This window comes from Rhagoletis zephyria, unplaced genomic scaffold, assembly GCF_001687245.7.
Source record: "Rhagoletis zephyria isolate East Lansing unplaced genomic scaffold, Rhagoletis_zephyria_1.1 Rzeph_scaffold_00063, whole genome shotgun sequence".
In the NCBI taxonomy this organism is placed as follows: domain Eukaryota; kingdom Metazoa; phylum Arthropoda; class Insecta; order Diptera; family Tephritidae; genus Rhagoletis; species Rhagoletis zephyria.
This window is the reverse complement of record NW_016157147.1, coordinates 506,020-518,986: the sequence shown is the minus strand read 5'-3', so window position 1 is coordinate 518,986 and position 12,967 is coordinate 506,020. Positions and strand designations below refer to the sequence as shown.

Sequence of the window (12,967 nt, the reverse complement as noted above, 5' to 3'; positions counted from 1 at the left end):
AAAATGTCTGAAGTTTTAAGAAAAGGCAATTGCTAATTTTTTATTCATACGTCCCAATTACTCAAGTTCACTTTGAATCAAAATTTTGGTGTTTTGTACTTCTCGTTTTTCATGTCAAATTCACGTAAATTCATTTCATCCTTTTCAAATTTACTTTCGCTCCGACTCTAGAACTTGCCTGATTATGTAAATAAATTATGTAGCAAACATCTCGGGATCTCGGAGCTGTAATCTAGGATATCGGGGCATGGAAAAGTATCCGGGATCCCGGGATTGAAAGCCCACTTGTAACTTTAATAAAAATCAACGCGTTTTCTCACCTGTTTGAAACTTTCACTTTGTTATACTAAAGTTTTGTGGGCTATAAATATGCATACCCAAAAATCTTTTAAAAACTCATATTAAGAAGGTAAAATTTTGTTGAATATTTGTTGAACAATAAAAATTTATTTTAAAAAAGATTGTGTATATTTAAAAAAATTAACATGTGAACACTTGTTTGGATCACTGTAGTTTAGGTTTCGTTTTAGGAAAACGAAACTTCCTACTTTGGTCCATTATTTCATGCCGCAAAGACGAGCTATTTCATCAATCGCAGCTGTGTACGCCTCCGCTATTTACTACCACTCAATTATAACTTTGCCAATGTCCCTTGTTGTGACATCTATTGGGGCCTGTGGATCCTGCATTCCTTATCAACTTCGTCTGTGACGCTTGTGCTTTACTAATGTATGTAGTTAAGTTCTGAACCAAAACCTCAACTTCAAATTCGGCACGGGTTATCGTGATCCTACAGCAAGAAAACGTCAAAAGAAAAAAATTGGAGGGTATGCGTATCGAATTTCGCAAAAAAAATTCTGGGACACCCTAATGTATGTACATACATACATATATGTATGTATGCTCGTGTGAACACGTATATATGAATGTACATACTATGTACTAGCGTGTATTCGTTATTTTTCCCTTGACAGGGGTCAAATCGTAGGGCTCTGCAATGTCTAGTCGATACCTCCCGAAGTGAATTCACATAGGTCTGATCTACGTTCCTTATCCATGTGCATATGCATGTATACTTACGTTCAGGCATATGTATGTATGTGTTTGTGTCGGCTTATCATCCCAAATTAAAGTTGATAGTAGACTGCTTCTTACGGTAAATACATACGGATGTGTGCGTTGTGTAGCTCAATAGTATGCTAATATTTTACGCTCTCACATCAGAACTGATCGGCTCTGAAAAGTCGACTTTAAAAGAAGTCCATCGTAAGAGATTAAAAGAAATGCTTACGTGTGTATTCACGAACATGGGATAACTTATTTAAGAGGGTGCATGCGTGTGAACATTAAACGTATGAAAATGTGTATATAAATATACATATGTATAGCTGAAGTTTTTTTGTAAGCGAGCGACAAAAGAACGCTCAACTCGGGTAAAATTTCCTTTTAGCTACTTAAGCAACCCTGATGGTATCTGGCAAGAAACATGTGATTAGTTCAACGGGATTTAGACACAAAAAACAATTGAAATTAATAATTATGCCAAGTATTTGCGTAATATATATGCTTATTTAAAATATAAATCATGTATATACGAAAACAAAAATTTCCCTCCCCACTTTCTCATAAACAATTCACAATAGAGCAGTTTTTTCACTTAACAACACTACTCTTCAGGTCGCGTTTTTTTAACCGACCTGGCTGAACTCGGATAAATAGCCGAGTTTGTGTTGTTGCTTTGCGTGTATTTCGTCATTTAAGGGAGTGTTCTTTTGTAGCTTGGTTGCAAAAGAATGGACCTTATGTATGCATATACTTAAAATGTACATATGTATGCATATGCACATACATACATACGTGTTGTATGAATATCTACTTGTACTTTAGTTTGCAAGACGAAGCGATCAATACTTACTATCAGCATTTGTAACGTACGTCTCAAATCGATGTTTGAACACTAAATAAATGCTAAATAGATTGACACCAGCACTAACTTAAGATGCGTTTGGATCTTTTTTATAAGTGTACCTTTCTGCTTTCGCACATGTGTGGAGAGTACGAACATATTCCACATTATACAATCACTCACAATTTGATAACGCATCAGTATGTTTAGTAACCGGGCGTGTTTCATCGCCGCAGTTGATTTATTAGTAGAAATTGAACTTTAAACTGTTTCTTGATATTGCCATTGGTACTTGATAAAAATTTGTTCTTCTTCTTAAATGGCTTTGTTACTGCCTGTTTTCCACTCCTATCCACTCCAGTTGGGGGCTTCTTTAACATTAAGACCATTCGGATGAAAAGGCCCTGACCATCGGCGTAGCCAGAATGAAATTTAAGGGGGGGCTCGACCCTATTAAGCTGGCATTTCAGGGTACTATTTTATATATATATATAAAAAATTTGAAAGTTTGGGGGGGGAAGGCTCGAGGTAGTTATCTAATTCAGACTCGTCTAAAAATCTCCCACCCTACAAAGATTTCTTTAGCCGGGAGCGAAAAAATATACAATATCTATGACTGCTTAGTACCTATTTGAAACATTTGTAACGGCTTCGTATGCCCGACTGGGCAATGAGCATCGCTGCTAGCACCGCTGCGGCCGGATGGGCTTGCTCTTCTGCCGCAGTGGTGCAAGCAGGCGGGGCCTAGCTGAGGCCGAGGTATAAACTCTCCTGCCGCGTCCAGTGGCGGGCCGGATGGGTTCGCACTAGGGGGGCTAGGGGGGGGCATACTGAGGCCATTTCTAGGGGGTACTTGGCGGTAGGTATAAAACGCCCCCCTAATCCAGGGTGTTATGCGTCACCGTGCCCATTGGACGGTTTGCAGTCAGGAGGTTTTCCGACTGTATTCTAACGGTGCCTCCCAGATACCTGTCCGCCTCCGGGAGTAACGGTGGACTTGCTGCGGCCTGGGGCTCTGCCGTGGTCGACCGTTTTTTCACCTTTCCCTTTTTCCGGCCGCCGAAAGGCTTCTGCTTAGTAGGAGCCCAAAGAACCAGACGATGAATGTAACAAAAAAAGCCTCGGAACCCTGCACGGGTAGTGCCACCGCTGGACACGGCGATGTTAAGTCCAATAAACCCAGCATCTTGGGAACCGCATCGACGGCGCCGAAGACAGGGCCTACACGGCCCAAACAGATTCGGCCCTCCGCAAAATCTGGAGGAAATGCTAAGCCCCCAGAGGGAAAGCATACCTCCAGCGATACCGGCAAAACTATACCCCTCGAGGGAAAGTCGAGGCCGGTGGAGAAGCTGCGGACGGCCCCTCTCTCCACGCTCATCCCGGGCACATCCAACTCACACGGGGTAGTAACCGAACCCAAGTCCTCCACGGACAACCCGGGAACTACTCCTGCGAGTAAAACAACAACCGGGGCAAACGACCTGGATCGGCGCCCCAGCTGCTCCAAAGCAGCGAAAATAATTTCGCCCTCCGTCACGGCTCAGCGCGACCGAAGGTCAGCCCCTAAGGTTATTAAAAGACTGGGCGTCATTCCACATGACCAGCTGACGGAGAAGCAAAAGGCCTCCCTCAAGTGGGCAATGGAGGTCTTCGCCGCCAGCGATAAGCGATCCTCCGGGAAGGGCGGTAAGGGCAAACCATTCACTAAGGGGAACCCACGGAAGGACCTAGGCCAAAAGAGACAACGATCTCTGGACGATACCGCGAGTGGATCCAAAAGGCATAGGACTTCCTCTCCCTCTGACCGTCCGTCCATGGCCGTGTCCACCACGAAGCCATTCAGCGAGGCCGTCAAAGAGCACCTCACGCTGGCGGTGTTGGACAAGGGCCATCCGGATGGCCACTGTGGCTCGGGGCGGACTTAGTTGCTGTTCACAGGGATGAAATCCCTAACAGGCCGCGAGCCTGGGCCTGGGTCCCAGTTGAACCATCAAAGCCAGAGGAGATTCTTGACTTTATCCGACTGGGCAACGAAGGACTGCCCACAAGTGATTGGAGGATAGTCCGAGTTGGCGAGACTAAGGGGAAGGAGCGTTTTGTTGGCTTCGTCATCAACGATGCCTCTGTCCCAGTTCTCGAGGGTTGTGGTGGAGTAATAAGCTACGGCTTTTACTCCATAACGGTAAAAATCCACCGGAAAACGGACCAACAAGGGGAGGAGGCGGGCAACGCCTCGAGCGGACCTGGCGCCTCCGAGTCGGCATCGGTGGCAGACAGCGCGGGGTCCACAGGAAACACCACGAGTGGACCTGGGGACCTACCAACGGGTGTACCCGATACCGGGTCGGATACTGAGAGCGACACGAGCTCAGTATCTGCCTACGTAGGGTCGGTATACAGCCGATGGGAAATTCTGAATGAGGACCAGCTTCTGGACTACGAACCGGAGGAGGAGGTTAATGACGTCACAATCATTGCCGCCGCCGAACGGGAGGAGCTAGAAGAGATGGACATTACCGACTTTGAGGATGGTGCAGATCCTACAAATTAATCTGCACCATTCCAAGGCAGCCTCGGCTGCCCTTCTTCTTCGCCTCAGTAAAAAAGCTGAGGACCTGATTCTAGTCCAAGAGCCTTGGATCGTTAGAAAGAAGATTTGCGGACTGAACTCTGATGCCTACCCGTTTGTAGCAGCTCCAGTAGCAGGTAGGATCAGAGCTTCCTTTCTGATTAAAAAAGTGTATTCTTATTTTTTACTCTCCCAATACAGCGACGAGGACACTGTCTGCATCAGCGTCCAGCTGAAGGAGAGCGTGATCTGGCTGGCAACATCCTACATGGCCCACGACAGCCATGTTTTTCCACCCTACAGACTGGAAGAAGCTGTGAAGGAAGCAAATCGCAGGAAACTCCCGGTCATAATAGGGCCAGACTCTAATTCGCATAACACGATCTGGGGCTCAAGCGACACCAACTCTCGAGGTGAGTGTTTACTTGACTTTGTTCTTTTATAAAATCTCACTATATGTAACCGCGGGCGCGACCCCACTTTTGTGACCTCTGTTAGAAGCGAAGTGCTGGACATCACCCTTGTTTCGAGCGGTTTGTCTGATCACATAAGGGACTGGCAAGTGTCCAAAGAACACTCTTTCTCTGACCATCTCTACATTAGCTTTAAGCTCAATTTTGATCCTGCTCCTTTAACAGCATACAGGAACAAGAAGCGAACCGACTGGGCAAAGTATAAAAATACGCTGTCGGTCTCTCTACACAGATACGCGTCTCACGATAAGTTCTGCTTATCGTTAAGATCTGATGAAGCGAGTCTCTCGAATACGAAGGTTGTTTCTCTTGGTGAGCCGGACTCATCGTCAAAAATTGATGAAGCAGTGAACTTTGTAACAAATGCCTGTAATGCTGCTTTCAAAGCCTCCTGCCCAAGCACCCTCCCGAAGGGCAAAAAGAAACCCCAGTGGTGGAATCCTGAGATTTCAGCACTGAGGAAGACCAGCAGGAGGGTCCTCAATCAACCATACAAAGACGCACTCAAAGTTTTCAAGAAGGCCATAAAGAGGGCGAAACGCGAATCTTGGCAAAACTTCTGCGACAACATAGAAGAGAACTCGGAAGCCATCAGGCTGAGGAAAGTTCTCTAGAAATCCTCTTCAAGTATGAATTCTATCCAGAAGCCTAACGGTGACTGGACGACGTCATGTAGCGAAATTCTGGAGGTCCTTATGAGCACTCACTTCCCGGGCTGCTCAGATGACACCTCAGATTTTTCGCCCGGTCCTAGGACCTACTTGTCTCTGGGTGATACCGTTGGGGACATTGTAAGTGAGGAGAGGGTGGAATGGGCTTTAATGTCCTTTCAGCCCTACAAATCTCCTGGCCTTGACGGAATCTTTCCCGCTCAACTACAGGAAGCTAAGGACATACTGTGTCCCATGCTTTCTCAGATCTTTACAGCCTGCCTAACACTGACTCACATACCACACGAGTGGACCAAGGCAAAGGTTGTATTCATACCAAAAGGAGGCAAGGCAGCACATGTGAAACCGAAGGATTTCAGGCCTATAAGCCTCACCTCTTTCTTTCTCAAAACTCTAGAGAGGCTCATCGACGAATATATTCGACGGAATATTAAAGCTGACAGACTCTCCTCGAATCAGCATGCATATTCCAAGGGGAAATCCGTGGAGACCGCACTCCATGAAATCGTAGCGACGATTGAAAAAGGATTGGCCTTAAAGGAATACACGCTCGGAGTTATTCTCGATATCGAGGGTGCTTTCAACAACGTCTACCCGAAGTCTGTTGTTAACTTCCTTCTCAGGGCGGGGGTGCAGCGAGATCTGGTGGATTTTGTTGAGCTCCTTCTCGGAAAGAGAACTATTCTATCAGAACTGGGGGATGGTTCCATTACATAGTATGTGACTAGGGGCACCCCCCAAGGGGGCGTTCTCTCCGCTCTACCCTGGAATCTAACAGTGAACACCATACTTCTAAGCCTTAAGAGCACCAGTTGTCAAGTCATAGCGTCCGCCGATGACATAGCAATCGTTGCAACGGGCAAACATCTTCAGGTCCTGAGTGAGTTATTGCAAAACGCACTCTGTCTGGTAAAAATCTGGTCCAAGGAATGTGGACTTAGTGTCAATCCTGCCAAGCCAGAAATGGTACTTTTCAGAAGGAAGTATAAAACTCCCTTATTATACTTACTCTCTCAACCGTGGTGAAATACCTTGGTGTTATTCTGGACAGGAATCTGGACTGGAAGCGAAACATTGAAGATCGCTCCAGGAAGGCCAATACTGCCCTGTATGCCTGAAAGACGGCTATAGGCAAAAAATGGGGAATAAAACCACATATAGTACACTGGATGTACACAGCTGTGATAAGACCCATCCTTTTCTAAGGGGTCACCGTATGGCTCTGCCCACCACACCCACCAAATATCCGGAAATAATCTTAAGTCTTCCACCTGTGGATCTCTTCGGCAAATTTCAGGCCGGCTGTAGTGCGGCCAGGCTAAATACAATCCAGCCGTAGAGAGACCTCAGATTCGGGCACGCAAAAGTACTTGAAACTCTACCGGATAATCTACGAGAAATAGATTATATTAGATTATTTGCCTCCTCGGGCAAAAATAATAGGATTCGCAGACGACATAGCTGTAGTAATAGTAGCGAAGCATATATAGGATATTGAAAGGAAAGCCAGCGAAGCTATAAAGAGAGTGAAGGCATGGCTATCATCAAGATATCTAGAACTCGCTGATCACAAAACAGAGGCAGTATTGATAAGTAGCAGAAAGGCCATAGAGACAATAAGACTCAGTGTTGAATCAGAAACTATAATATCAAAGCCCGCAATCAAATATTTGGGGGTAATGATTGATGGCCGTTTAAACTTTAAGGTCCACCTGGAGTATGGAGCAAAGAAAGCATCGAATTTACAGGCATGCTTATCTAGAATGATGCCAAATATCGGCGGTCCTAAACATAGTAGAAGGGTATTGCTTAGTAGAGTGGTCAGCTCAGTCTTACCCTACGGTGCTCCAATTTGGGATGAAGCAATGAGCCTAAAATATCATACGAAGATACGCACATCTGTGTATCGCCTAAGCGCACTAAGGACTATTTGTTGATTCCCAACCATATCTGACGAAGCATCCTTCGTAATTGCCGGACTGATTCCCGTAGATATCCTGGCAAAAGAGATGCAAAGAGTGTATAATCGGGTATCTGCGGGAAGTACCAGTTTAAACCGAAAAGAAGTTATAGAGCAGGAAAGATGTCGCTCTATGGAGATCTGGCAAAAGCGTTGGGGTGAATCGGAAAAGGGTAGGTGGACTCATAAGCTTATTCCATGCATTAAAAACTGGCTGGAAAGAGCCCACGGAGATTCAAACTACTACTTGACACAGTTTCTTTCGGGACATGGCCCCTACCGAGAGTATCTAAAAAGATTTGGGCATGGAGATTCCCCACACTGTCCGACTTGCACAGGCCTTGCTGAAAACGCGGAACACATAGTATTCTTTTGCCCTCGCTATGCCCCTGAAACCCGAAATATACTACAGGGTAGCAACATTGTAGACTACATGTTAGAATCAGCAGAGAACTGGCATAAAATGTGCGCACATATCTCTGGAATTCTTAAAGATCTAAGGCGATCTGAACAAGCTAGAACCGGTTAAATAACGTAGCGAGCCTGCTGGCCAACCAGCCCCGTGAGGTAATACCTTAAATGGCAGTGCCGCGGGGAGAGTGGTTAGTGGAGAGGTTTTAGTACGCAGGTGTAGCTGTGAGGCTGCAAGTCGTGCATACTACTATTCCGGTATAGTAGCACTCATGAGAGTTCCCTCTTCACGGGCGTCATCCCAGAAAAAAAAAACCCTCTACTATGTTTATATAACAAGTTCTCCACAAGAATCCCAGAGAGGAACGAGTGGGAAAGGGCCACAGACCCGACCATTGCAGCGCTTACCGGACCTCGGTGGCTTATAACCTCCGCCCCTCCAGGACGGCCTATCTCTATCTATTCTGACAGCCGGGCTACTATCAAATCCCTCCATTCTAACGAAGCAACGTCCAAAGTAGCCATCGAATGCAGGAAGACTCTCAACCTGCTGGCATCAAAATGCTCCTTGACTGTTGTATGGGTCCCTGGATACAGGGACATCCCTGGAAACTGCCTAGCCGACGAGCTGGCAAGGAGGGGGACGGAAATATCTGTAGTCAATTCTGCTCGGAATGCGGGTATACCTCTAACCTCCTGCAAACACAGACTAAAGGCGAAACTCGGGCTGTGGAAACCACCTGCCATATTACCAGGCCAATATGGCCAAAGATTGATGTAAAGCGAGCCAAATCTCTCACCCGGCTGGACCGCTCCTCTCTCAGATTAGTAGTCGCGGTAATCACCGGACACTGCCTGATGGGCCCACAGGGAAAGAACACTATATCTGCCATTGTCCCGCCCTGGCCAACATGCGCAACCAATTCTTCAACAAGTACTTTGTAGATTGTTTATCCGATTTGAACTCGGCGAACGTTCTCGACTTTTTGTGCTATATAAAACGCACTCGGTGGTTCAATTACTAATGGAGGGAAAGAAACAAATGGCTTCGACCAGTGGTATCACAACGGGCTTTTCCAGCCCACGTGTGCTCCGCGCTCTGCGCGGGGCAGCCACTCTAACCTAACCTAACCTAACCTAACGGCTTCGTATACACCCCGTGTTACGTAAAATATGAATCATATACACATACAATAGTAATTGCTATGAATTGCTACTTATAAATTCAGGATATGCATTTGCATGGAGGCTCCGTTGGTTATGGTGGTCATAAATTCAATGGTCCATTTCCCGGAGCTGCTGATGATGAGTAAATTTCAAAAGCCTCACATGCAACTGCCTCTGGCTACAACCAGGGATGAAAAAGTAGGTGCAATTGTACCTTTTCCCGACGTTTGATGACTTGAGGGTACATTAGGTACAGTCACTAGATTTTAGGTACAATCATCTTTTGATCAGATGCATTTGTAGTTTTTTTCTTTTTCCTTTACCGTGCTAATATATATATTTAAAATAAATAAATAAAATATATTTACTTGTAGGCACGGGAGAAACTTCGTTTCATTTTGAAGAAAAAATTAAAAAAGTCATATTATGTATTATCTTAAATATTTTACATTGCATTTAGAGCAGTCACTACGAAAAATTAACGCTTTACTTAGCTATCCTCCAATTCGTAATTTTTTTCTATTAATTTTAACGCTTATTTTCACTAAGCCAAATTCAATGGCATTTGCGGTCAAATGAGTGAAAACAAATTGTCAAATGGGACTAGAAAATGGTCTTTTGATTGATTTAGATCAGAATAGGCCTTCAGGCGTGTACATGCGTTGCTAAAGCGGCTATTTGTAAGTTTTTAGCCCATAATATCATCGATAAAGGTAGGGATAAAGGAAAGAAAGTTTTGTCAAAATATATCGACAAATGTTTTTGTCAAAATATGACATAATGAAAACCAGCCTTTATTCGCCCATACAGTCCAGTGTCTACACTCTAAAAAATCTATTTAAAAATGCGACTATAAATCGAGTATATATTTATTCATTTTTAAATTTTTTTGTTAAATTTACACGATGAATATGTATTTTTCTCGTTTACACATTTTCGTGTGTAAAAATTCTTTTTGTTAGCGATGTGTATTTTGTACCTTGTACACACTTTCGTAGTAAATTTACGTACACCATTTAAACAAACTATCCATTGCATAATCGAGCATGTAATTTCGCGAATAATAAGGTAGGAAATCAGTAACCTACCTTTTAGCTAGGAAATTTACACAATTTTTTTAGAGAGTAGGATGACTTCAAATTGCATATTGTCTTTAGATGAGAACTATTGCTATTTGACTCATATTCGCTTTTTAATTTCTGGAAATATATTTAAAATGCTTTCGAAGTTATTTACGGCAATTTGCTGCACCTATTAAAAGGAATCGGATAAATTAGCAGACTTTTCCTGTTGTTTTGTAAAAAGCTGGATAAAGAAGTATACTTCGCAAAGTGCGTTTTTTGTCTTTTTCGCCAATATTTTTCAGTAGCCAAAATTAGACAAAAACAACGCGTTAAAATAAAAACCGAATCATGTTTAAAGTACATCCATCTTTTGTATTCATGTTTTGTATAAAATTTATAAAAAAAACTACAAATTAATGCTGTAACTTTTTTTAGGTACAATCTGTCTCATTTAGGTACATTTTTTTTATGGTATTAGGTACAATCTGAAATTTCCATTTTTCATCTCTGGCTACAACCTGGATATCTGAGTATTAGAAAATAAATAGCAATTGTGTATTAAAATTATAAGAAAAGTGTTTGCTTACAAAATTGCCTGTGTCACAGTTGTTGCTCCATTTCATACCACAGTAATCTTGTATACAACTCTGAATCAGCAAAATTCATGCTCCTTCTCATTATTAACCCTGATCAGATTTTACCCCCGAGGAGTACTCAAAAGGTGGATTACTGAATATACTGTGTTCTTTAACAAAGGCCAAATAAATTCATGATTCAAAATTTGTGCAATATTAAAAAAATCAACAAACTTTCGTAAAAAATTCGAGCTTTTTAATTAGATTTAAGTACTATGCAGTTTTGTAGCCCATTCAAGTTTAGTATAATAAAGTGTAAGTTTGAAGCAGTTGGGACTTACCTAGGGTTGCCAATCGTACTATAATATATAGTATTGTACTATTTTTCCGATCGGCGTACTATATACTGTTGGAAAAAATATAGCACGCGAAAATACTAAATTTCTTCAGCTATAAATATAAATATATTTCAGTAATTTGCAAAAAAATATGTATTAATATGAATGACCTTTTTACTGAAATAACAATATTATGTGAAATATTCTTTAAAGTAAATAGGCAACATATTTATAAAAACACTAAGAAAGAATTAACAAATTTACTTAAAATTATTTCTTTTCTACTCTCTATTCCAGCAACTTCGGTATTAACAGGAAAAACTTTTTTCATTACCTAAAAAGCGTTTTTAATCTTTTATTTTAAATAAAATACTATATATATTTAAAGTGTACTATATTTTTTCCGAGTTTTTTGAGTACTATAACTATAAATATCTCAGAAAATGTTGGCAACCCACGACTTACCGTTGATTTTTGAAAATGTTTTTGTTGACAGTGTTAGCTAATTTCTTCGATATGAAGAAAATGAGCAGCAACAAAAAATGCCAAAAATCAACCATAAGTCCCAGCTACTTCAAACTTCGACTTTGTTATACTAAAATGGACTTAAAACCTGAATACTCAAAACCATTCAAAGAAATGAAATTAAAAAAATCGTAAAGTCATGAAAGAATTATCTCGCTCTGAGGAGTTATATTTTTTAAGAGCAATAAGCTATCGGTAGCTATCGGAAAGGTGAAAAAACATATATTTAATACTTGCGCCGGGTATTTAATGTTCGGCTCCACCCGAACCTAGACTTTCTTCTTGTTAATATTGTGTTTTTCCGATATTAGGTTTTTTAAAATATTTCCAATGTGCTTTGATAATTTGTAACACGGCACGGTTGTTGATGAAGAAATTGGTCGAAGTGGTATATTTTGTTTATGGATTTTTGGAAGGCCATATAGTCTGGGTGCATTAGCAGCTGAGCATGTTAATTGGAACTTCTGTTTCACGTCAAGTATTTTTTGTTTGTACAAATCATTTATCACAATATTGTTCTTCCTCAGTAACTGTGTGTAGGAGCATTACTAATGGTTTTATACGTCGTTTTGTCATCTAGCAGTTTTCTCATTTTCCGATTATAGTCATTTTTGTACAACATCACAGTTTTGTTCCCTTTGTCCGCTTGGGTGATTACTATTTCGTCCTTGTGTTGACTTATGAATTTTTTTGTGTTTTCACATGTTTTCAGTATAAATTTCTCCTTTGCGTTATTGTTCAGTTTATCGTGATATTTGTTTACTTTAGCCGCGACATTACTCCGTGTTATGTCTTTTTCTCTTTCGTCAAGAATTCCTTGTTCCAAATCGGCAATAACGTGAATAGGAGAGAATGTTTTTTTAGAAACAGAGAGCGCAAATTTTCTGCCTAGTGATAGAAGCCAACGGGACTCTTGTGGAACTGAAATATCCGTTTTATTAACAAACCATTCATCATTGAACTGTATCCCAAATTTCATAGCATTCTTTGTTATTTGATCTTGAAGTTTCTTCTCATGAGTTTTCTGCGTGTTAACTGAGATTTGTTTGGAAAATTGCTTTTGACTTTCAACTACTTTTTCATAGTCCAATTCTTGAAGTCTTTCCTTTAGTAATTTTTTTGTGTGATTTATATTTGTAGTAATAATTTTGGTATTTATATTGGTTTCTTTAATTTCCAAATTTAGTATTTTTAGTAGAAAACATTGTTCCAGTTTTTTGAGTTCGCGTTGTGTAGTGTCTAGTCTGAAACAGTGTGCCAGTTTTCTCGTCTTGCCTTGTAGATGTGGCGGAGTTATACCATAGT

At 41.7% G+C, this 12,967-nt stretch overlaps 1 long non-coding RNA gene across 3 annotated transcripts; it reads right to left on the bottom strand.

Annotated features, from left to right (window-relative positions):
• Window positions 1–692: 692 nt before the first annotated feature.
• On the bottom strand, window positions 693–2,442 carry LOC108370763 (uncharacterized). 3 transcript variants are annotated; one of them, XR_001848671.1, is made up of 3 exons: window positions 1,916–2,442; window positions 937–1,248; window positions 693–790 (listed from the first exon to the last, which is right to left on the bottom strand). It is a non-coding gene; the product is annotated as an uncharacterized LOC108370763 (long non-coding RNA). The 3 variants fall into 3 exon arrangements; XR_001848672.1 differs by having other exon boundaries at window positions 1,081–1,248; XR_001848667.1 differs by having other exon boundaries at window positions 693–1,248.
• Between the last annotated feature and the right edge of the window lie 10,525 nt (window positions 2,443–12,967).